The sequence below is a fragment of the Piliocolobus tephrosceles genome, chromosome 8 (assembly GCF_002776525.5).
Source record: "Piliocolobus tephrosceles isolate RC106 chromosome 8, ASM277652v3, whole genome shotgun sequence".
Classification (NCBI taxonomy): Eukaryota; Metazoa; Chordata; class Mammalia; order Primates; family Cercopithecidae; genus Piliocolobus; species Piliocolobus tephrosceles.
In genome coordinates, this window is record NC_045441.1 from 2713326 (window position 1) to 2736507 (window position 23182).

At 47.9% G+C, this 23182-nt stretch overlaps 1 protein-coding gene and 1 pseudogene across 9 annotated transcripts in view; both read left to right on the forward strand.

Annotated features, from left to right (window-relative positions):
- Positions 1 to 23182, forward strand: part of MAD1L1 (mitotic arrest deficient 1 like 1) — a 416677-nt gene that overhangs the window by 33093 nt on the left and 360402 nt on the right. The gene's annotated exons all lie outside the window — the stretch shown is intronic.
- On the forward strand, positions 1270 to 3430 carry LOC111523681 (annotated as a pseudogene). The gene has a single exon (XR_002725590.1). The product of XR_002725590.1 is annotated as a leydig cell tumor 10 kDa protein homolog pseudogene (transcript).

Genomic DNA, 23182 nt, shown 5'->3' on the forward strand with positions numbered 1-23182 from the left:
TGTCAGGAGCTGCTGGTCTTGCCTGCACCACCCACCTTCCCACCCTTCACCCACCCTGCATGGCCTGGGTTCTTGGGAGGAACAGGAGATCCTGAGCTGTTGAATTCCTGGAGCCCGTGGTCAGGCGGCATCCGTATCCCCCTCCTCCCAGCCCCTGCACGCTTCTCACTGGTGTGGCCTCCTGGAAACAGCTGCCCTGATTCTGCTGGACAGGCAGGAGGGGAGGCTGGGCCGAGGAGTGGACCAGCCTTTTCACGCTCAGTGGCTGCGGGGGGCCCGTGTGCATGAAGCAGGTGGTCCTCGCGGTAGTGCCGTTTGTGCAGAGCCGTGTTGGGGAGAGTGGGCTTGTGTTAACAGAAGTGCTGTGAGATGATCACTTCGTCACGAGCCAGTCAGCACCAGCCTGTGGGGCGGCTGATGTGGACTCAGAGATCTGACTTTCCTGGCTTTTGTTTAATGATGTTTCCACTGTTACCCAGGTGCAGAGCTCTGACCTCCCATGGTCAGAAGTACTGTGTGCGTGTCTCATCTGGGCAGCACGCAGAGACCTTTGCCGGCAGCTGTGCGTGGACCCTGGGACTCTGTTACATGGCCAGGTGCTGAGGGGCAGGGGTCCGAGCCAGGCCAGCAAGCCTTCCTTAGACCCCCTGTGTGCAGGCCTGGTGCCCGGTGTCGGGGACCCAGTGGAGAACAAGATCAGGCTGTTGCCATGAGACTGTCGTCTGGTGGGGAGTCCTGAGAAGGACGTGGATGAGGTGGGGAAGATGTTCCAGGTGAATGCAGGTGTCCACCCCGCTTTCCAGGGTGTCAGGTGGCCCGGGGCGGGTGTGGAGTGGTTGGGTGGGCGCCCCGCGTGCTATGTGAGTGTAGGGTGGTGCACACCTGGCCGGCAGGCCTTGCTCCCGCTCTTCAGCCTCCACCCGTCGAGGGTGCGCCCTGGGAGGAGGTGGAGGATGGTGGGCATGCGTGGGAAGAGCTCTGAGATCTTTGGCCTCATGGAGAGTGTTGGGCAGTTACCCGTCCCCTGCCCTTGGGCCTTTGTGAGTGTGGCTTCCTGGAACTCTGGGGGATTTGTCACCAGTGACTGCAAGGGGCTCTCCTGTCCCTTTTATTCAAGCTCCACTGTCTGCCCTAAGCTGGGGACTGGTCCAGCTGACCTGGACAGTACGGCACGTGGGCCCTGCTGGCCAGCGTGGTGTTGGGAAGCACTTGGGTGGGTGGTGGGTTGGGTTGTGGCCTTACCGCAGAGCCTGGGCTGCAGCTGAGAAAGCCGTCTCCTAGGACCAGGACTCTGGGTTTGGGAGGCTGGCGGTCTTGGCCCAGCAGTTCAGCGGCTGCCCGGTGTGTCTGCCTGGCCTGGCCCCCGTCTGGTTGCTGCTGTCAGGGAGGCGCTCCTGCCCTTGCCCAGGCGGGGCACTGCGGGGGCGAGGATGCGGAGTGGGAGACCGCTGATTCCGGAATCGAAACTCCGGGGGCATCCGTGTAGCAGAGTGATTCTCAGATGATTAAGAAAACCATCGCTGATTTAAAGAAAGTGTTCACTGCAGTCCTTATTGAGTGGTTTGCCACGGGCAAGGCGTGTGGGGGTGGCGCACTGGGCTGCAGACACCCTTCATGACGGCAGGCAGGGGACCTCCTAGGAGTCTTGGCTGTGACAAGTGAGGTGTGAGGGCTAGAGAGGTGAACATGTGGACTCTGTGACCCAGAAGTAACACACTCCTTTCTTGGAAAGCAGTTAGGTATTCCATTCCTTAGTCCATATGCCATCGTTTAAAATGGCCAAAACCAGAGGCCTAGAGAATGTACCTGGAAGATGCAGTGAGACCGACCATTTCTGATCATTGTGGCCTTTCTGAGGCTCAGGCTCCTCGCTTTGGAAAGGCCATTTTGGCAGAGGTCTACTGTGAGGCATCTCCCTGCAGGTGGAACTGGGGCTGCGCATCTTTCTCAGGCTGGCATCACACAGGCCCCAGTGCACTCTGGGAAGGCTGGGCGGACTGTGACGGGGGACCCGCTGCCTGCCCTCAGCCTGTCGGGCCCCACAGCGCATCTCTCTGTGGACTGGTTGCCGGCTTCCTGTGGCCTGTGTGTCCTCGGGACGGCTGGAGCTTTGGAACCCTGTTCGGTAGCTCGGAGCTCGTGAGCCCAAAGGGCAGGGGCCTGGTTCCTCACCCATCCTTGCCCAGCCTGATGGCCCATGCTTGTGGACTGTACGTGGGCACCTGCTTTAACCCCTGCAGGAGTGGGGGCCACCAGGAGCCTGTGGCTCTGGGCCTCCCTGCTAGAGTCACTCACTGGCAGGAGAACTGAGTGGGACCCACCAGGCAGTGTCTGTCTCATGGACGCCCGTGGACGTGCAGCCTGGAGAGGGGGCCTGAAGTGTGTGTTCCGTGTTCTTGACCCCCAGGAAACACTGGCCTCTGTTGAAAGCCTCCTGCCGCAGAGCACTACTGCTGTCCCGGGTGGGCGGCCGTGTGGGCTCCTTGCTCTAGCGATGCCAGTGCTCCTGGTGCTGTGTGTGACTGGCTCCCCTTTGTCTCAGCCCTGGGCTTAGAGCAGGCCAGGTGCTCAGGCAGTGCTTTTGTTGCTTAAAGGGGGATGTGTACCTGGCTGCAACCTGTGGAGAGTGTGAATGGCTGGCAGAAGCCAAGACGGGCTCTTGGGAGATGAGAGCAGGCGGCCGGCCTGGAAGCTTCTGTGGGGCTGGTCAGCTCCTGCTAGCTCTTCCTGGCACAGATCCATGCTGGGCTGGGTGCCATGGCTCACACCTGTAATCCCAGCACTTTGGGAGCCTGAGGTGGGAGGATCGCTTGAGCCTGGGAGTTCAAGACCAGCCTGGGCAACACTGTGAGACCCTATCTCTATTTTAAAAAATAAAAATATAAACATGGGATCATGGCGCAGGGGCAGCGCAAGTTCCAGGCGCACAAGCCCGCAAAGAGCAAGACGGCAGCTGCGGCCTCTGAAAAGAATCGGGGCCCAAGAAAAGGCGGTTGTGTTATCGCTCCCAAGAAGGCGCGCGGCGTGCAGCAGCAAAAGCTCAAGAAGAACCTAGAAGTCAGGATCCAGAAGAAGATCGAACATGACGTGGTGATGAAAGCCAGCAGCAGCCTACCCAAGAAGCTGGCACTGCTGAAGGCCCCTGGCACTGCTGAAGAATGGGGCGGCTGCTGCCACCTCCTCCAAGACACCTTCCTGAGGACGCTGGCCCCAGCGCAGGCCAACACCCCACCCCTTACCTCCATGTGGGATCTTACAAGTGATCCCACAGGCTGCACTGTCAGGAAGAGGACCCTGTCCCCTAGCACTGGGCTTCACCTAGAACTTGAGTGGGGGCCAAGGGTGCTGAGAACCCAGCAATGACCAGGAAGATACAGTCACCAACTTCATCTGTCCCCATGCCCCTTCCCAGGTCCTGCCTCCACAGGTTTAACCCTGAACAATAAACCTGGCTTTGTCCTCCAAAAAAAAAAAAAAAATATATATATATACACACACACACACACACACACACACACACATATATATATATATGAAGATAACCATCCCCCCGACCCCCAAAAACAAAACAAAACCCAAACTCATGGTGGACCTCAGGATGGGCGGGGGCGCTCGTGGGGCAGAGCTGGGTGTGGCTGCCCCATCTTGGGCCTGTTTCCAGGCCGGCCGGCTCCTAGAGCAGGGGCTGATGGGCCCTGTGGGTGTGGGGAGATGGGGTCCATCACAGGCTGGGGCCTGGGACCTGGGGGCTGGGGCCGGTCTTGGTTCTCAGGCAGGGAGGGGTTGTGAACTCTCTTTTGGGAATGTGTGTTTGAAGTGTCAGTGATGTAGCCAGAAGGAGGTGTCAGACAGCAGCCCATGTCAGGCTGGTGTGGCTCCTAGAGGAGCCCTAGGGCTGGCCTGCCCAGTGAGGGGCTGGGATGAGCCGGCCTAGGGGAGTGGCAGAGCAGGAGGAGCAGATAGCTGGCTCGAGTCTGGAGGTATTTTGGCGTTTGTGGGTAGCTTTGAGCCTGAGGGCCAGTGCCCCACGGGGTCAGAGAGCTCTGCAGCCCACCAGTCCTGGTCGTGCCCGTGTCCAAGCTTGGGCCCCCGTGTGCAGGAAGAAGGTGGCTGTGCAGTGCACGTCGTGTGTACCAGGCGTTGGCGGCGTGATGCATGGGTCGGGGCTGGAGATAGGAGGAGTGAGGAGAGGCTAGAAGCCCCCAGAGCAGTGGGGTTTCTTCCTCTTTTTCACTGGTGAGCACTTCTTGAGCACTTAGGTGTGCAGGCCTGGTGCTGGGTACTGGGGATACAGCTGTAAGTCAGGGGCTGTTTTCCAGTCCTCTCAGATCTAGCTGGGCATATGTCTGGTGGGTCAAGCGTGGCTCCTGAAGAGATGACACTTGAGAGACTGGCAGCATGTTCCAGGCAGGGCGGGTGCTGGCAGCGCGTGGGTTGGCCAGAGGCTGTGTGTTCGGGCAGTGTTGTGTGGCTCCAGCTGGTTGTAACCACATTTCTCCTAGGGTGTGGCAGAAGCCGGGCAGGTTGGCAGGGATCTGTCCTGAGGGTAGTTTAGACCACATCCTGCAGGTCACAGGAGCTGCAGAAGGTCTTCATCAGGGAGGAATACATCCTGCCATTGTGAAGGGGTCTCTTTCCTTGCTGAATTCACAGGATGAGGACCTGGCGCCTAGGCAGGACCCTGCTGGTGGAAGTCCCTGGGGCTGTCTGAACCGCTGCAGGTTTCAGCAGTCCCAAAGTCGGGGAGGGCGGGTGGTGTTTCCTTTTGTCAGCTGAGAGCCTCATGGGGTAGGAGCCGTGGAGTCAGTCGCATTGCAGTGAGAGTTAGAGTTGAGCTGCGCTGTTCCCGTGAGCAGGGAGCCCTGGCCGGAGGCCTTCTGACTTCTGAAGCTGGTTTGTGTTGAAGGCCAGACTCTTTTCCTGTTTTTCTGTTTCCCCTTCAGGTGAATGTTTGTTCCTCTGTGACCACAGTGTCTGTGGGTAGCACTGTGGTTTTGGAGTTCCTCTGTGACCACAGTGTCCGTGGGTGGTACTGTGGTTTTGGAGATGCTCGTTTGTTTGTTCATTTGAACATTTATTTGGAGACCTGCCGTTTGCCAGGCTTTGGGCTGGCTCTGGCGATGCCGTGACGAACACAGCACAGTCTGCCCACGTAGTGCACACACACAGACAGCTTTAAACGATGAAGACAACAGGGGGGCCTCCTTAGGTGCGATCAGTTGGAAGATGCCCAGGAGCATTTTGCAGGAGTATCTTAGTTGGAGACAGCCTTCTTGGATATGAATGACACTGGTGGGAATGAAGGCCAGACGTTTTTCCTGGTTTGGAAACAGGTGGCTTACAAGAGCCTCTAGAGTTTATTTGTTTAAAGACAGACCCTGTTCTCAAGAGGGTCTTCACTTTGCTGGCAGGATGGCACTGCTGACGGTGGTGGTTGGCTCTAGAGAGCTGCTGTGTAGTTGACAAAGCCCGTTGATAATCAGTGCCTCATTTGTTCTTCCTCACTATCCTGTGGACTAAGCTGGGTTCTGGGAGGAGCTGACTGGCCCAAGGGCATCCAGTGAATTTGTGGTCCTGTTGCTGGAATGCTTGGCTGATCCTGGAGCATGGTGGGCTGTGCCCTCAATAACCTCCATCCATCTGGCTGGCCACATGGTGCCATGCAGCTGGATCCTGCATTTTTGTGAGCTGATCAGCCCGATGCTGGCACTGAAAGGATTCTGTTGGGAGCTGCCATCCATTTAGCCTGAGCAGAACTCAGCACATGTGCGGGCATGAAGCCCATCAGCTGACAGCTTCTCTTTCAGACCTGATGGCTCCCAGCCGAACTCTGGCAAGAAGGGCTTACCAGCCTGCAGGACGGCTGACCCGCCTGCCTTTGCTGGGAGCCAAGCACCTCCTGGCAGGTTCTGGGATTTGGTTTTCAGTGGGAGGAGGCACTCTGCAAGGTAGAGTAAGAGCAGTAATTACTTGGGAGAGGAAGCATTTAACTTCTGAGGCTGCAACACAATACTATCTCGTTCACGGAGGCGGCTGAGTTAGAAGATTAGCAATTAATTTTTTATAAGGTGCAAACTACTCTTCAGTTTCATGGAACCAAACAGTCCTCCCACAGCAAGGGAGGGGCAGGCTTCCACCCCATGTAATTTTTTAGAGCACTATTGTTTGTCTGCTTTTGAGCTGATAGGAATTATTTACAAGTCTGTGTGGAAGACATTTTGACACACAATTCTTGGTATTCCCATTTGCTCTTTCTAGTTTTTACTTTTTCTGTATTGCTAGTGTTTACTGCAGTTAGGTTTCAGGAGTATTTTGCCTTTTATTAGGGTTGCAGTTGCAAAATGCAGGTATCAACTAGGTTCCTTTAAATCACAGTTCACTTTTTATTGACTTGGATGAGAAAAGTAGATGTTTTTCGTAGACTGAGTTGAAAAGAGTGTCTTTGGTAGCATTACAAGCATTTCTTTTAGCTTCTGTGTTTTTATTGTTTACTAGAGCTTAGCTGGAGTGTCGTAGATAACCCAGTAGGGGTCACTGCTAAGTTATCTGTAAGTTTTCTAAGCTTGAGCTTTAAATTGAAATACTTTTTTTTTTTTTTTTTTTGAGACAGAGTCTTGCTGTGTGGTCCAGGCTGGAGTGCAGTGGTGCAATCTCTGCTTGCTGCAACCTCAGCTTGCTGCAACCTCTGCCTCCCAGGTTCAAGTGATTCTCCTGCCTCAGCCTCCTAAGTAGCTGGGACTACAGGCGCCCAACACCACACCTGGCTAATTTTTGTATTATTATATTTGTTTTTTTAGTAGAGATGAGGTTTCGGCATGTTGGCCAGGATGGTCTTGAGCTCCTAACCTCAGGTGATCTGCCTTCCTTGGCCTCCCCAAATGCTGGGATTATCGGCGTGAGCCACTGCACCCAGCCCAAAGACTTTTAATAATAGAAAATGTACTTTCGGCCGGGCGCAGTGGCTCAAGCCTGTAATCCCAGCACTTTGGGAGGCCGAGACGGGCGATCATGAGGTCAGGAGATCGAGACCATCCTGGCTAACATGGTGAAACCCCGTCTCTACTAAAAAATACAAAAAACTAGCCAGGCGTGGTGTGGGCGCCTGTCGTCCCAGCTACTCGGGAGGCTGAGGCAGGAGAATGGCGTAAACCCGGGAGGCAGAGCTTGCAGTGAGCTGAGATCCGGCCACTGCACTCCAGCCCGGGCGACAGAGCGAGACTCTGTCTCAAAAAAAAAAAAGAAAAAAGAAAAATGTACTTTCTCTTGTTTCATCATTTAGTACTCTAGGTTTTCTTTGAGTTTTTGTAACTAAACAGTGGGCACCTGTGATAGGTTGGGATGGATTTAGGGCAGAGTCTGGTAAGCTTTTTCCCTAAAGGGCCAGGTATTAATAGTAAATATTTACTTGGTAGCTTTGGGGTCTGTAAGGCCTCTGTTACAATTACTTGGCTCTGACTTTTTTTTTTTTTTTTTGAGACGAAGTCTCGCTCTGTCGCCCGGGCTGGAGTGCAGTGGCCGGATCTCAGCTCACTGCAAGCTCCGTCTCCCGGGTTTACGCCATTCTCCTGCCTCAGCCTCCCGAGTAGCTGGGACTACAGGCGCCTGCCACCTTGCCCGGCTAGTTTTTTGTATTTTTTAGTAGAGACGGGGTTTCACCGTGTTAGCCAGGATGGTCTCGAACTCCTGACCTCGTGATCCGCCCGTCTCGGCCTCCCAAAGTGCTGGGATTACAGGCTTGAGCCACCGCCCTGGCCTTGGCTCTGCCTTTGTAGCCCAGAATAGGGTGACTCGCCCTCACGGTTTGCCTGGGACTGAGGAGTTTCACGTGGGAGGTGGGCCTTTCACGCTGAGACTGCGATGACCTGGGATGAACTGGGACTGACGTTGATTTTAGCGCAAAAGCTGCTGTCGACAGTGTGTCAATGAGTGGGTATGGCTGTGTTCCAGTAAAACTTTATTTTCAAGACAGCTGGGGTGGGAGTAGGTTTGGCCATACCTGCTAACTCCTATAAGAGGTTACAGGGCTGCCATTTAATTTTGGTTTAAAAAAATCCATGCAGAGACTGAGCATAGTGGCTCACACCTGTAATCCTAGCACTTTGGGAGGCTGAGGTAGGCGGATTCTTGACCTCAGGAGTTCAGGACCAGCCTGGGCAACATAGTGAGACCTCGTCTCTACAAAAAATTACAAAAAATTAGTCAGGCATGGTGGCATGCACCCATGCTCCCAATGACTTGAGAGACCAAATCAGGAGGATCACTTGAGCCCAGAAGGCCAAGGCTGCAGTGAGCCGAGATCATGCCACTGCACTCCAGCCTGGGTGATAGAGCAAGTACCTGTCTCAAAAAGAAAAAAACCCAAAAAACCCAAAACTGATCCATGCAGAGCCTTGCTGCCTGTTCTCTGTGGCTTTTCTTTTCCATGCAGAGCCTTTTACTGCCCACACAGCATCACAGTGATTTCTTCCTTTCCAGATTTGGGCCAGCTGGGCGACAGGGTGGGACCTTGCTTGAGAGTGGTTGTAGAAGAGAACCTAGGATGAAATTGGCATTTCCTGGATCGCAGCTCAGCACCTGCTCTGGCTGGAATCTTGGCAGTGCACATTGAGGTTTTCTGGAGGAATCTGGAGTTATCCGAGGCTATGTTACCCCTTGGTTAAGAATTGTGAAGGATAAAACCCTTATAAATTTGCTCCCAGGGTTGAGAAGTGCTCATTTCTGTCTTGCCTTTTTTTCTGGTAGCTGAGAGTTCCCAGGAGCGCGTATTGTGATCATGTCTGTTCCATTCAACAAATATTTGTTGAGGGCTTATGACGTACCCTGCCGTATACTGGCTGGTAGATGCAGCAGAGGGCAGGACACATGGTCCCTGTGCTGAAACTGAGCACAGCTCTATGGTACTGGGTGCGGAGGGGAAGCACTTTGAGAACCAAGAGTGGCGGGGCCTCGCTGTTCCAGGACAAGGACCGTCCTCTGAGCGGGGACGCTTTCTCTCCAGGACATGGTGGCTGTTGGAGCTGGGTGGCCCTCATCTCACCCCGGTTGCTTGGGCAGGTGAGTACGCTGGGGCGTGGCTTGGGCTGATGGCTTGTGAGCCTGCACCTGTCAGCCTCAGTTCGGGCTCCCTATGGGGCGTGTGAGCCCCTCTTCTGACAGAGGTTTGGGTTAGGGTTTCCAGCCTCCCTGCCCCTGGGAAGAGGCTCCACCCTCCTCTACGAGGGCTGAGCTCCGGGTCTGTTTGTACTGCGAGGAGTTGCTTTTGTCTCCATCAAAAACATGAACCACTGTTTGGAGCACTTCCATTTACTGACAACCCTTGCCAAATTAATTTTATTTAATTATCTCCCAGGGCTAAGCTTGAATACATTTTGTGTTAAATTCACAGTTTTTTCCTTTTCTAAACGAAATGGACTTAATATCCTTGTTAAAATCTGATTAAAACTAAAATTGAGTTTTTTGAAGTCTGATTATCCCATGAAATGGAATTTTAAACCTAATTACAGATGGATTTGCATATACTTTTCAGCACCATTGAAAAGAAACTTGGTATAAATTTATTAATGACATCCTTTTCTCTCCTTTCCTTGGGGCATGACGTTAGTTTAGGAGCACGAGGGAGGTGGGGAGAAACACCACCCTTCTCCCTGCCCTTCCTTAGAATTTTTTAAAAACTTTATTCTGTGGAGAATCAGTTCTCAAGGAGCCTGAGCATAGTCATGTTTTCATTCTCATCTTCGCTGCTCTGCCGGCTTAGGTGGCTGATGGTTTTCCTGAATTGTTTTCAATACTCAAAGCTCTTGTCTTTCAGAAGGTGGAAGAGGGACATGCACAACCGTAGCTGCTGGCGTGTCTCTCCTGTCAGCTTAAAACGCGGATTTGGCTGGGCCTGGTGGCTCATGCCTGTTATCCCAGCACTTTGGGAGGCCAAGGCGGGTGGATCCCCTGAGGTCAGGAGTTCAAGACCAGCCTGGCCAACGTGGTGAAAGCCCGTCTCTACTAAAAATAACAAAAATTAGCTCGGCGTGGTGGCACATGCCCGTGATCCTTGTGATTTGGGAGGCTGAGGCAGGAGAATCGCTGGAACCCAGAAGGTGGAGATTACAGTGAGCCGAGACCATGCCATTGCACTCCAGCCAGGGCAGCCAGGGCGAAACTCCATCTCAAAAAACAAAAAACAAAAACCCCCATGGATTTATATTAAACATGCTACCTCCACCCTGATTTAATTTTAATTTTTAATTTTAAGTTTTATTTTATGTCTTTTTTTTTTTTTTTTTTTTTTTTTTGAGGCGGAGGCTCGGTCTGTCACGCAGGCTGGAGTGCAGTGGCGCAATCTCGGCTCACTGCAACCTCTGCCTCCTGGGTTCAAGCAGTTCTTCTGCCTCAGGCTCCCGAGTAGCTGAAATTACAGGTGCCTGCCACTGTGCCCGGCTAATGTTTTTATTTTTAGTAGAGACGGGGTTTCACCATGTTGGCCAGGCTGGTCTTGAACTCCTGACCTCATGATCTGCCTGCCTCGGCCTCCCAAAGTGCTGGGATTACAGGAGTGAGACACGGAGCCCGGCTTAATTTTTTATTTTTTTGAGACAGAGTCTTACTTTGTGGCCCCGGCTGGGGTGCAGTGGCGCAATCATGGCTCACTGCAGTCTCTGCCTCCTGGGCTCAAGCCATTCTCCCACCTGAGCCTCTGGAGCCGCTGGGACTACAGACACCCGCCACCACGCCCAGCTAAGTTTTGTATTTTTAGTAGAGACGGGGTTTCACCATGTTGTCCACGATGGTCTCGAACTCCTGAGCTCAAGTGATCCACCTGCCTCGGCCTCCCAAAATGCTGGGATTACAGGTATGAGCCTCCACCCTAGTTTTAGATACATTTGTATTATTAAAAAAGTAAAAACAGGCCGGGCGCGGTGGCTCAAGCCTGTAATCCCAGCACTTTGGGAGGCCGAGACGGGCGGATCACGAGGTCAGGAGATCGAGACCATCCTGGCTAACACGGTGAAACCCCGTCTCTACTAAAAATACAAAAACTAGCCGGGCAAGGTGGCGGGCGCCTGTCGTCCCAGCTACTCGGGAGGCTGAAGCAGGAGAATGGCGTAAACCCGGGAGACGGAGCTTGCAGTGAGCTGAGATCCGGCCACTGCACTCCAGTCCGGGCGACAGAGCGAGACCCCGCCTTAAAAAAAAAAAAAAAAAAAAAAGTAAAAACAAACTCTAAATGTCATTATGTGAAATAAACAAGAAATTTCCAAAGGGCCACGTTCTTATTCTTTGAGAAATCCTACCGTTCCAGGAGGGCTGTTTGCTGTTACGTCTGGACTCATGCTTCCTGCTGTGACTTCCTAGCGGCAGGTGGAGGTAACAGGCTCCCAGCGTACTTGCCTCCAGTCTGGCTGTCACCGTGGTTTTGTTTTGTCTGGAATTATATGGGAATGGAATCAAATGTCATGCAGTCGTTTGTTTCTGGCTGTTTCACTCACAGAATGTTTTCTGAAAAGCATTCATTCACTTTTGTTGCTTATATCAGTAGGTTGTCCTTGTTATACTGAATGGATATACCATAATTTTTTTTTTCTTTTTTCGAGACAGAGTCTTGCTCTGTTGCCAAGGCTGGAGTGCAGTGGCGTGATCTCGGCTCACTGCCAGCTCCACCTCCCAGGTTCATGCCATTCTCCTGCCTTACCCTCCCGAGTAGCTGGGACTGCAGGCGCCTGCTACCACGCCTGGCTAATTTTTTTTGTAGTTTTAGTAGAGACGGGGTTTCACTGTATTAGCCAGGATGGTCTCGATCTCCTGACCTCGTGATCCACCCATGTCAGCCTCCCAAAGTGCTGGGATGACAGGCATGAGCCACTGTGCCCGACTGGATATACCATAATTTTTAATCCAGTTTTTGGCTCTTACAGATAAAACTTCTGTGAACATTTGTATTCAAGTCTTTGTATGGATGTTTTCCTGTCTCTTGGGATAATACCTAGGAGTGGGGCCTCTGGGTGATATGGTGAGTATGTTTTAACTTTAGGAAAAGCTGAGGAACTAAAGTGGCTGCCCAGTTCTGTCCCTTGGCCACCCGTGTGTGGGAATCCCGCTGGCCCCGCATCCCGAGCGCGTTCGCTGGCCGCCTTCACTTTAGTCATCCTGGTGGGCCTGTGCGGTATTTCCCTGTGGTCTTCGTTCGTGTTTCCCTGGTGACTAATGATGTTGAACATCTCCTCATGTACTTAACTCGATGGCCATATATCTTCTTTTGTGAAGTGTCTTTTCAAAGTCTTCTGCCCATGTTTTAATTGGACTGTCATCTTCCTGAGTTGGCAGAGTTTTATGTGTATTCATGACAGAGTCTGTCGTCAGATGTATGGTGAATATTTTCTCCCAGTACGTGGCTTCCTTTTCATTTTCTTAGTGTCTTTTGAAGGGTAAAAGCTTTTAATTTTGCTAAGTCTGAGTTATCAATTCATTTTCTTTATGGTTTGTGCTTTTTGTGTCTGCCTAACCCAAGCTTCTAGAAACTTTCTGGCTTTAACTTTACTGTCAATTTTGAGTTAATTTTTGTGTGTAGTGTGGTCACAGTTGAGGGTTGCTTTCCCACCACACAATATGAATGTCTGTTTCCCCTTTGAATTTCCTTTCACCTCTGATGAAAGCCTGTCGGCCATACATTCATGGCCTGTTTCTTGAGGGCTTCTTTCATTGAATCATGTGTCTGTCCTTTCTCCAGTACAGTAGGATCGTAATCACCGTCACTTCCTAATACTCTTTGAAAGGACATAGTAAGCCCTCCAGTTTTCTCCTGGTAAGAATCGTCTTGACTATTTTAGGTATTTTTTATTTTCAGATAAATTTTAGATTCAGCTTTCAGTTTGTTTTTGTCTCCCCCATTTACTTTTTATTTCGTTTATTTTTTCTGGCCTTAGTTCACTCACTGGGACCTCCAGTGCGGTTTTACCTGGGCGTGGTGAGAATGGCTGTCCTGGCCTTGTCAGTCTCAGAGGGAAAGCGTTCAGATTTTCATGAAGCATGAGGTTCGTTTTAGGGTCTTGGGAGATACAGTTCATCAGGTTGAGGAGGATGCTTTTCTTTTCCCTGATTTGTTGTATTGGGTCAAATACACATATAATAAAATTGACTGTGTTAACTGTTTTTAAGCGTACAGTTCAGTAGCTTTAAGAACATTCGTATTGCTGTGCAACCATCACCACCATCCACCTCCAGAACTTTATCTTCCCAAACCCAAACTCTGTACCCATTAAACGCTCGCTCCCTATGCTCCCCCTGTTGGCCCTGGCACCCACCATTCTGCTTTCTGCCTCTGTGACTTTTACTAGAATAGGGACCTCATAGAAGGAGAATCATGAAATATTTGTACTTTTGTGACTGGCTTATTTCACTTAACGTAATGTTCTCAAGGATCATCCTTGTTGTACCATGTGCCAAAGTGTCCTTTCTCTTTGAGGCTGAGTAATTTTCTGTTGTGTGGATAGATGATCCGTGTTTCTTATCCAGTCACCTGTTGATGGACACTTAGATTGCTTCCACAGTGTAGCTACTGTGAATAATGCTGCTATGAACATGAGCGTGCAGATATCTCTTAGAGACCCTGCTTTCAGCTCTTTTGGGTGTATACCCAGAAGTGGAGTTGCTGGATCCTGTGGTTCAATTTGCAGCTATTTTAGGAGCCACCACATTGTTTTCCACAGTGGTTGTACCATTTTACATTGTCATCAGCAGTGCACAGGAGTTCTGGTTTCTCCACATCATCACCAACTCTTGCTATTCTGACTTATTAATTTTTTAATTTAATTTTAATTTTAACTTTATTTTGGTGGTGGCCATCCTAGTGAGTGTGAGGTGGTGTCTTGTTCTGGCTTTGATGTCATTTCCCTAACGATGAGTGGTGTGGAGCACCCTTCCATGTGCTCATTGGCCAGTTGTGTGTCTTCTCTGGAAAAATGGCTATGCAGGTTCTTCGCCTGTTCTTGTTTTTTTTGTTTTATTTTGTTTTTTTTTGAGACGGAGTCTCACTCTGTCACCCAGGCTGGAGTACAGTAGCACGATCTCAGCTCACTGCAAGCTCCCCCTCCCAGGTTCACGCCATTCTCCTGCCTCAGCCTCCCGAGCAGCTGGGACTACAGGCGCCCACCACCTCGCCCAGCTAGTTTTTTTTTGTATTTTTTAGTAGAGGCGGGGTTTCACCGTGTTAGCCAGGATGGTCTCGATCTCCTGACCTCGTGATCCGCCCATCTCGGCCTCCCAAAGTGCTGGGATTACAGGCTTGAGCCACTGCGCCTGGCCGCTCGCCTGTTCTTAAATCACATTGTTTTCGTTGCTGTTTTAGGAGTTCCCTTGTGTGTTTTGAATACTATTCTTTTACAGTTCTGGTTTCCAAACATTTTCTCCCATTCTGTAGGTTGTGTTTTCAGTCTGTTGATAGTGTCCTTTGATATACAAAAGTTTAAAATTTACCGAGGTTTCACTTGTCTATTCTTTTGTTGTTGTTGTCTGTGCCTTTGATGTCGTGTCCAAGAAATCTGTGCCAAATCCAGTGTCCTAAACCTTCTCCCCTGGTGTTTTTCTAAGAGTTTTATAGTTTTGGGTGTTAAATTTGGGTCTTTGATTGGTTTTGGGTTGATGTTTTTGTGTATGGTTTAAGGACCTAACTTCATTCTTTCAAATGTGGAGGCCAGTTTTCCCACACCATGTGTTGAAAAGCTTATCCATTCCTCATTGAATGGTTTTGGCACCTTTGTCAAAAATCATTTGAACATACGAAAGGGTTTATTTCTAGGATCGCTACTGTATTTCATGGGTCCATATACCCATCGTTCTATCAGCACCATACTGTTTTGATTACTGTGGCTTTGCAGTAAGTTTTGACTTAAAGTGTGACTCTTTCAACTTTGTTCTAACTTTTCAAGATTGCTTTGTCAAGGGACCTTGGGGTCCCTTGAGATTCCATATGAATTTTAGGATAGATTTGCCTATTTACTTAGGTCTTGATAGGGATTGTATTGAATGTCTAGATGGCTTTTGTTGGTGTTGGCATCTTAACAGCAAGTCTTCCACATGTAGTGGTTTCTGAAAGGTTAGTTGTGGTACAGAATAATCTTTTCAAATTGTTGTACTAAAATTCATTGGTCTGTCTTGCACTTTGAATGGACCTTTATCCATGCATGGTTATGTAACATCATACATCGCTTATTTGAAAATATCGATGTACTGAATTATGTAGGTCTTTTATTATACCTTATTAAAAAAACCACAAGCTAATCACCACAAGTTATTGAAAAGTCTTTATTATTAGGAATCCGTCAAGCTTGTGGTGTCAGATACAAATTTTTAAGAATTTAGATATGTGTTTGACAGCTTGAGTTTTATTATTGTCAACAATATACTCTTGGTTGTATTCAAATGATAACATTTATTTAATTCATTTCTGAGAAAATGTCTACCAGATGCTGAAGCCTGAGTTTGTCAGTTATTTTTTAAGTAAAATATTTTATGTAAAAAGGGCTAGTTCATTTCACAACTCAAACACGGTAGACCAGCCATCACACTTTAGTATGCACCAGAAATGTTTTACATGTACTTTGTATTTCATCATGCAGAGTGTTAAGATCTTATTGAGGGGTTAAGATTTAACAAAGTGAATCTTTTAACTGGGCACAGTACTCCTATAGTCCCAGCTGCTTGGAAAGTTGAGGATGGCTTGGGCCTAGGAGTTTGTGGTCGTAGGGAGCTGTGATTGTGCCTGTCAGTAGCCATTGCAGTCCAGCCTGGGCAGCATAGCAAGACCCCATATGATGCCCCTGGTTTGTTTCACTAGCATGTTGTACCCATCACTGCTTTTGTATCTTCAGTTCAAATGTCAGCACAGTTAAAAGAAAAAAGGCAAATAATAGCTTATTATTATTGTTACTTTTTTTTTTTTTTTTTTTTGAGGTAGAGTCTTGCTCTGTCACCCAGGCTGGAGTACAGTGGCATGATCTCAGTTCACTGCACCCTCAGCCTTCTGGGTTCAAGTGATTCTCCCATCTCAGCCTCCCCAGTAGCTGGGACCACAGGCGTGCACCACCATGCCTGGCTAATTTTTGTATTTTTTGGTAGAGACGAGGTTTTGCCATGTTGGCCAGGCTGGTCTCAAACTCCTGACCTCAAGTGATCTGCCCACCTCGGCCTCCCAAAGTGCTAGGATTGCAGGTGTGAGTCACCATGCCCAGCCACTTAGTATTATTATGAAAATAGTTTTGATGGCCAGGTGCAGTGGCTCATGCCTGTAATCCCGAGGCAGGCAGATCACCTGAGGTTAGGAGTTCAACACCGGCCTGGCCAACATGGTGTAACCTCGTCTCTACTAAAAATACAAAAATTCGCAGGGTGTGGTGGCGCATGCCTGTAATCCCAGCTACTGAGGAGGCTGAGGCAGGAGAATCACTTGAACCTGGTGGGTGGAGGTTGCAGTAAGCTGAGATTGCGCCACTGCCCTCCAGCCTGGAGGACAGAGTGAGGCTCCGTCTCAGAAAGAAAAAATAAAATAGTTCTGATGTTACAAGACTGCCTAGAAGAGTGTCTGCAGACCACACTTAGTGAACTGTTGTCCTGGCACTTAGTCCCTCAAGGCCAGAAGGAGTCGCACAAGTTGGACTCACATGTGATCCTACAGCTTTGTGATATGCTCTTCAAAAATACCGTACAGGCGTAATGTAAATGCATGCTCACTACGAAGAAAGCTCACACAGTGCAGAATTAAAGTGAAACTTTCTTGGATTTCTCTACTTTTTCAGATTCTGCCGTGTCCCAGGTTAACATTAGCAGTTTGCTGTAAGTCCTCCTAGATAATTTTTATGTGCGTGGACATCTTATGTGTGTAACAAATGGCATCAGACGGCCTGTACTGTTATGTTATTTTCCCTTGAATTGAGTTACTTGAAATGCCTGGTGCTTATTCTTCAGTAGCCATTATTCCATCCTAGAATGTACATATTTTAACCATTTCCTTTACACTACAGTTGTTGCCAGTTTTTTCTCTTTTTGTTTTTGCTGTTGACACACAGAGATTTAGTGAACACCATTTCATTAAACATATTTTTTTGGTAACGTATCTGAGAGAGTCTTTTTATTGATGGGAATAGTAAGATATAGGATATGAATATTTCACACTTCAATAATTTTTGGCAAATTACTTTCCAAAATTATACTTCTGTTGACAGTACTTCAGATTGCCCATTTTTCCGATAACATTCATTGATGTTGTCAGTGTTTCCAATTTTTGCCCTTTACTTAAAGTCAGCTGCTGTATTCCTAGCACAGTGCTTTCTGTGACAGATGTTTCAGATGACAGTGCTTCCTGCCCTCAGGCACATCTGGCTGCCCTGGTAGCTTTCAGGCTCTCAGGCACCCCTCCCTAATGGACCGACTGGGGTCAAGGGCTCTGAAAATGCTGCCCACCCTGGCCCGAGAGCCTCCTGAACAGGTAGGCTCGGGGTGGGGGTGAATCCGGTGGCTCAGATGACAAATGGAGGTAGAGGATACATTCTCGCCTGTTATTTTGATTTTTTTTCCTCCTCACCCTGACTGTCACATTCTCGCCTTTTCTAGCATCAATCCCCAGTCACACTAGCTTCCGTCAATCCCCAGTCACACTAGCTTCCCAGGATTAAAATGGTCTCTCTCTCATGAGACCTGTTTAGAAATCTAGAAGCATTAAAAGAAGAAGAAAAAAAACCAAAATCTAGAAGCATGCACGTGGCTTAGAAAATGCCTTTGTGTTGCCAGATGCAGTTCCCTTGCTTGACAGTGGCATTCAATGTGGTCTTTTAAAAAAAGAAACTATCTATTCCTTTAACATGTTTTTGAGATAATAATTGCATACAGTGAAATGGACAGATCTTGCATATATAATTGAGTGAGTATTGAAAATGTACCACCTGTGTAATCACTGCCTCCGTCAGGCTGCAGAAAGTTTCCATGACCTCTGGAAGTTCCTTCTCGTCCCTTCAGTCAATTCCTACCCCTGGGAGACAAGCACTGTTCTGATTTCTATTACCATAAATTAGTTTTGTGTGTTCTTGAATTGTAAATAAATGGAATCGTACTGTGTTTATTCTTAAATTGCTGTCATCTTTCGCCCAGAGCTGGGACTAGGGGGAGGTGAGAGAGTGCGGCATCTGCACAGCACACCCCAGGAGTGAGATTCTCAGAGCCATCTCTTCCTGAAAGTTTGTACGCCAGCATCTCTCTTGCTTCACCCTCGTCCTGGCCCTGTTTTGGACAACAGAGTGCTTTTGAGGTTCAGCTCTGTTTTGGGGAGATGAGTGGTACGTTTTAATTTGTTTTTATTATTTATTTGTTTTTTGAGATGGAGTTTCACTTGTTGCCCAGGCTAGAGTGGTATGGTGTGATCTCGGCTCACTAAAACCTCCGCCTCCCGGGTTCAAATGATTCTCCTGCCTCAGCCTCCTGAGTAGCTGGGATTACATGCACGCGCCACCACTCCCAGCTAATTTTTGTATTTTTAGTAGCGATGGGGTTTCACCATGTTGGCCAGGCTGGTCTCGACCTTCTGACCTCAGGTGATCCACCTGCCTCAGCCTCCCAAAGTGCTGGGATGACAGGTGTGAGCCACCACCCCCGGCCAAGTGGTTCATTTTTAACTTGTGTCCATCTGCTTGTTTGTTTCTCCGTTTCCTGTCTGAGGACATGTGGGTTGTTTCCCCGTAGCTGGCTGTGATGAGCATCGCTGCCGTTCATTCACAGCCACGTCTCATGTGCACCTACGTTTTCGTTCTCTCCAGGGAGCACCCAGAAGTCAAACTGCTGGACCCTTTAAGAAGTGCATGTATAGCTTCATAAGAAATTGCCAAACTGTCTTCCAAGGTGCTGGTGTGATTTTATGCTCCTACCTGGAATGTGTGAGATTCCATTTGCCTTATATTTTCACCAATATTTGGTGTGGCTGCTTATTTTTTAAAAATCCTTTAATTATTCCAGTGGGTGTGTGGCGTTACTGACTTTTGGCTTTACCTCACGTTCCCCTGATGACCAGTTCCCTCGTCAGTGAATATGTCGAGCTCGTTCTTATGCTTAATGGCTTTTATCTGTTCCTTAGGAAGTGTCTGTTCTTGTCTTTTGGGAAATTGTGTTGGTTTGTTTTCTGTTACTGATTTTTCCAAGTTCTTTATTCTGGATACAAGTTTTTCATCCAGTGTATGTCTTGTCAACATTTTCGCCCCGTCTGTGGCTTGCCTTTTCATTTTCTTTATTTTTTAAATTATTAAAATATACATGACTGTTACTGTAAGATTGACTGTTGTTCTGTTTTTTTGAGGCAGAGTCTCACTCTGTCACCCAGGCCAGGATGCAGTGGCGCAGTCATAGCTCCCTGCAGCCTCTTAACTCCTGGGCTCGAGTGCTCCAGCTTCCTGAATAGCTGGGAATACAAGTGTGAACCACCACACCTGGCTATGGTTTTCTTTTTTGTAGAGATAGGGTCTCGCTCTGTTGTCCAGGCTGGACTTGAACTTGTGGACTCAAGCGGTTCTCCCTCACTGGCCTCTCGAAGGGCTGGGATTATAAACATGAGCCACCATGCCCTCCCAATCGTCTGTTTTAAAGTGTTTAATTTGGAGGCTTTTAGTATATTTTTAATGTTGTACACTTATACCCACTGTCTAATTCCAGAACATTGTCCTGGTCCCCAAAGGAAGGCCAGTTGGCAGAAATTCCCTGTTCTCCTTTCCCCCAGCCCCTGGCAGCCACTCCTCTGTTCTTTGTCTCTGGGTTGGCATGTTCTGGATGTTGTGTATCAGTGGAATCCCACCGTAGGTGGCCTCTGTGCTGGCGCCCACTCAGCACGTTCTCAAGGGGCGTCCACACTGGCATGGGTCAGCGCCCCCTTCCACCACGTGGTGTGTGATGATACCCCATTGTGTCACCAGAACACATTTCAGTGACTCATTCATCAGCTGAAGACATTTGGCTTGTTTTCACTTTCTGGCGATTACAAACATTCAAGTATAGATGTTTGTATGAGACTTTTTTTTTTTTTTTTTTCACTTCTCTTGAGTATATACCCAGGAGTGGAAACACTGGGTTACATGATAGCTCTTTATTTAACTTTTTTAGGAATTGCCAAACTGTGTTCCATAGTAGCTCTATCATTCTGCATTCCCACCAGCAGTATATGAAGGTTCCAGTTTCTCTGTATTCTCAACCGTTATTATGATGTCTTTTTTCTCATGGTCATCCTCATGGGTATGGAGTGGTAAGTGGTATCTTAACTGTTTTTTTTTTTTTTTAAATGACCGCATGATTTTTCATTGGATGGATATACCATAATGTAAACAATGACTTACTGTGGGACAAAAAATTGTTTCCAATTACATTTTATAATTTTTATTGTTTGTATCAATAGGATTTTATTTTTTTAATGGGATTTTATTTTTTATTTCAATAGTTTTTGGGGAGCATATGGTGTTTGATGGCATGGAAAAGTTCTGTAGTTGTGATTTCTGAGATTTTGGTGCACCTGTCACCTGAGCAGTGTATACTGTACCCAGTGTGTAGTCTTTTATCCACCCCTTTCCCGTGAGTCCCCAGAGTCCCTTAAATCACTCTTACACCTTTGTGTCCTCATAGCTTAACTCCCACTTAACAGGTGAGAACATGAGATGTTTGGTTTTCCATTCCTGAGTTACTTCACTTAGAATAATGGTCTCCAGCTCCATCCAAGTTGCTGCAAATGGCATTATTTCATTCCTTTTTATGGCTGAGTAGTATTCTATTATATATATTATATATATAAACATATATAATATATAAAAATCATATATATTATATATATATATCACATTTTCTTTATCCATTCGCTTGATGGGCCTGTAGGCTGGTTCCATATGTTTGCAGTTGTGAATTGTGCTGCTGTGAACACGTGTGTACAAGTGTCTTTTTCACAGAGTGACTTCTTTCCCTCTGGAGGATTCCCATATCAAATGGCAGCTCTACTTTCGGTTCTTGAAGGAATCTCTACACCGTTTTGCAGAGTGATTGTACTAGTTCGCATTCCCATGAGCAATGTGAACGTGTTTGCTTTTCACCACATCCAAGCCAACATCTGTTATTTTTTGATTTTTAAATTGTGGCCATTCTTGCAGGAGTAAGGTGGTATCTCATTGTGGTTTTGATTTGCATTTCCCTGATAATTAGTGATATTTAGCATTTTTTAAAATCTCACGTGCTTTTTAATTTGTATTTCTCATGGCTAAGTTTCTCATGTGAAACTGAGTAGAAACGTCAGTGGCCGTACAGAACAGAGACACAAATATTACAGAATTAGTTAAGAAGTCATGAAATAAGTAAAAAACAACTACAGCTAGCAGCACCAGCGGCCAACCCTGGCGAGGGCAGAGAAGCTGATTTCCAGAGTTGCCACAAAAATAAGAAGACTTGCAAAAATGCAAAGAAGCAAGAAAGTATAATTCATACATGGTGGAAAAAGCAATCAGTAGAAGCAGAATATCAGTAAAAAGAAATTACAAAGGGAAACCACGTAGAAATTCTACAGATGAAAAGTACAGCAACTGAAATGAAAATTCACTAGATAAGCTCACCAGCATATTTGAGCAGCAGAAGAAAGAATCAGCAAACCTGAAGATAGGTCCGTCAAGATTGCCTGGTATGGGGAATAAAGCAGAGAGAGAAGAAAAGTGAAGACAGGATAGGTGCTTTCTCCACTTCTCTTCAGCATTGTGCTGGAGGCTCTGCCTGGGACGTTTATGCAAGGAGAGGAAATAGAAGACATCCAGATTGGAAAGGAAGAAGAAAACTGTCTTTGTTTGCAGAAGACATGATTTTATACATGAAAAAAATGGAAAGAATACAAATACAAATAATTTATAAAATTATTAGAGCTAATAAACAAGTTCAACAAAGTTGCAGGATACAAGATCAATATTTAAAAATTAGTTCTATTTCTATACGTTAGCAGTGAGCAATCCAATAGCAGTTACTATCCCCAGAGATATTCTGTCTGATTTTCTCACTGGCATTTTACTTTGTTTCAGATGCTACAGAAACAAACCCAGTTTCCTTGACAGTTGCACTATTTTTATTATAAAACCTCACTAGACATTTCACATTTGGAAACTCTTAGTCATAAATTAACCATGGCTATGAAGTCTCTGTGATCTGTCTCTGTGATCTGTGGACAGTCTCTGTCTGCCTCTAATGCTTGTCTGGAAGGTCGGCTTGCTTTAGGCTAGAGTCTCTATCTTCAGCAAAGGCCAGTCTCAGAATGAATATTAGCCAGAGATTTCCTGAGATACCTGGAACTGGTGAGTCTTTGATGAGTGGCTCCAGTGCACACCGGGCCTGGTGGTGACCACTCTGCCTTTGCCCTCATTTCCTGCTTGCTCAGAGCTTCAAGGTGAGCAGGAGGGAGAACCCAGGGCCTTCATGGGCCTTTCCGAGCCTGTGCTCAAGATGCTGGGACACGGTCCCTTAGAATCTCAGTCCCCACGCACAGCTCACTTCTTAGCTTTTTGGCGTCAGCGTTTTGGCGAGTCTTTTGTTTGCCACTGCTGTCACCTCAGGCATTCGTGAGGTCAAAGTGATTGACAGACTCATCCCCCCACCAAGTTTTTGCCCTGGGAGAGGTTAGGGGAGGTCAAATCAAGACAGGACTTTCTTTCTTTCTTTTTTTTTTTTTTTTTGAGATGGAGTTTTGCTCTTGTTGCCCAGGCTAGAGTGCAGTGGCACGATCTTGGCTCACTGCGACCTCCGCCTCCCGGCTTCAAGCGATTCTCCTGCCTCCGCCTCCCGAGTAGCTGGGATTACAGGCGCCTGCCACTACGCCCAGCTAATTTTTTGTATTTTTAGTGGGGATGAGGTTTCACCATGTTGGCCAGGCTGGTCTCCAACTCCTGACCTCAGGTGATCCACCTGCCTCGGCCTTCCAAAGTGCTGGGATTACAGGCGTGAGCCACCATGCCCAGCCTAAGATAGGACTTTCAATAGGGATCTTAAGGTAGTAAGTGACCCAGATGGGTCAAGTAATAACTCTTCTTTGGGAATGGTATTTTGAGAGATGCCAGCCCCATTCTGCTCCCTCTGCCCTGGGAATGTAGACTGTGATTTTTCTTTTTCTTTTCTTTTTTTTTTTTTTTTTGGCCGGGTCTTCGTGTTTTCG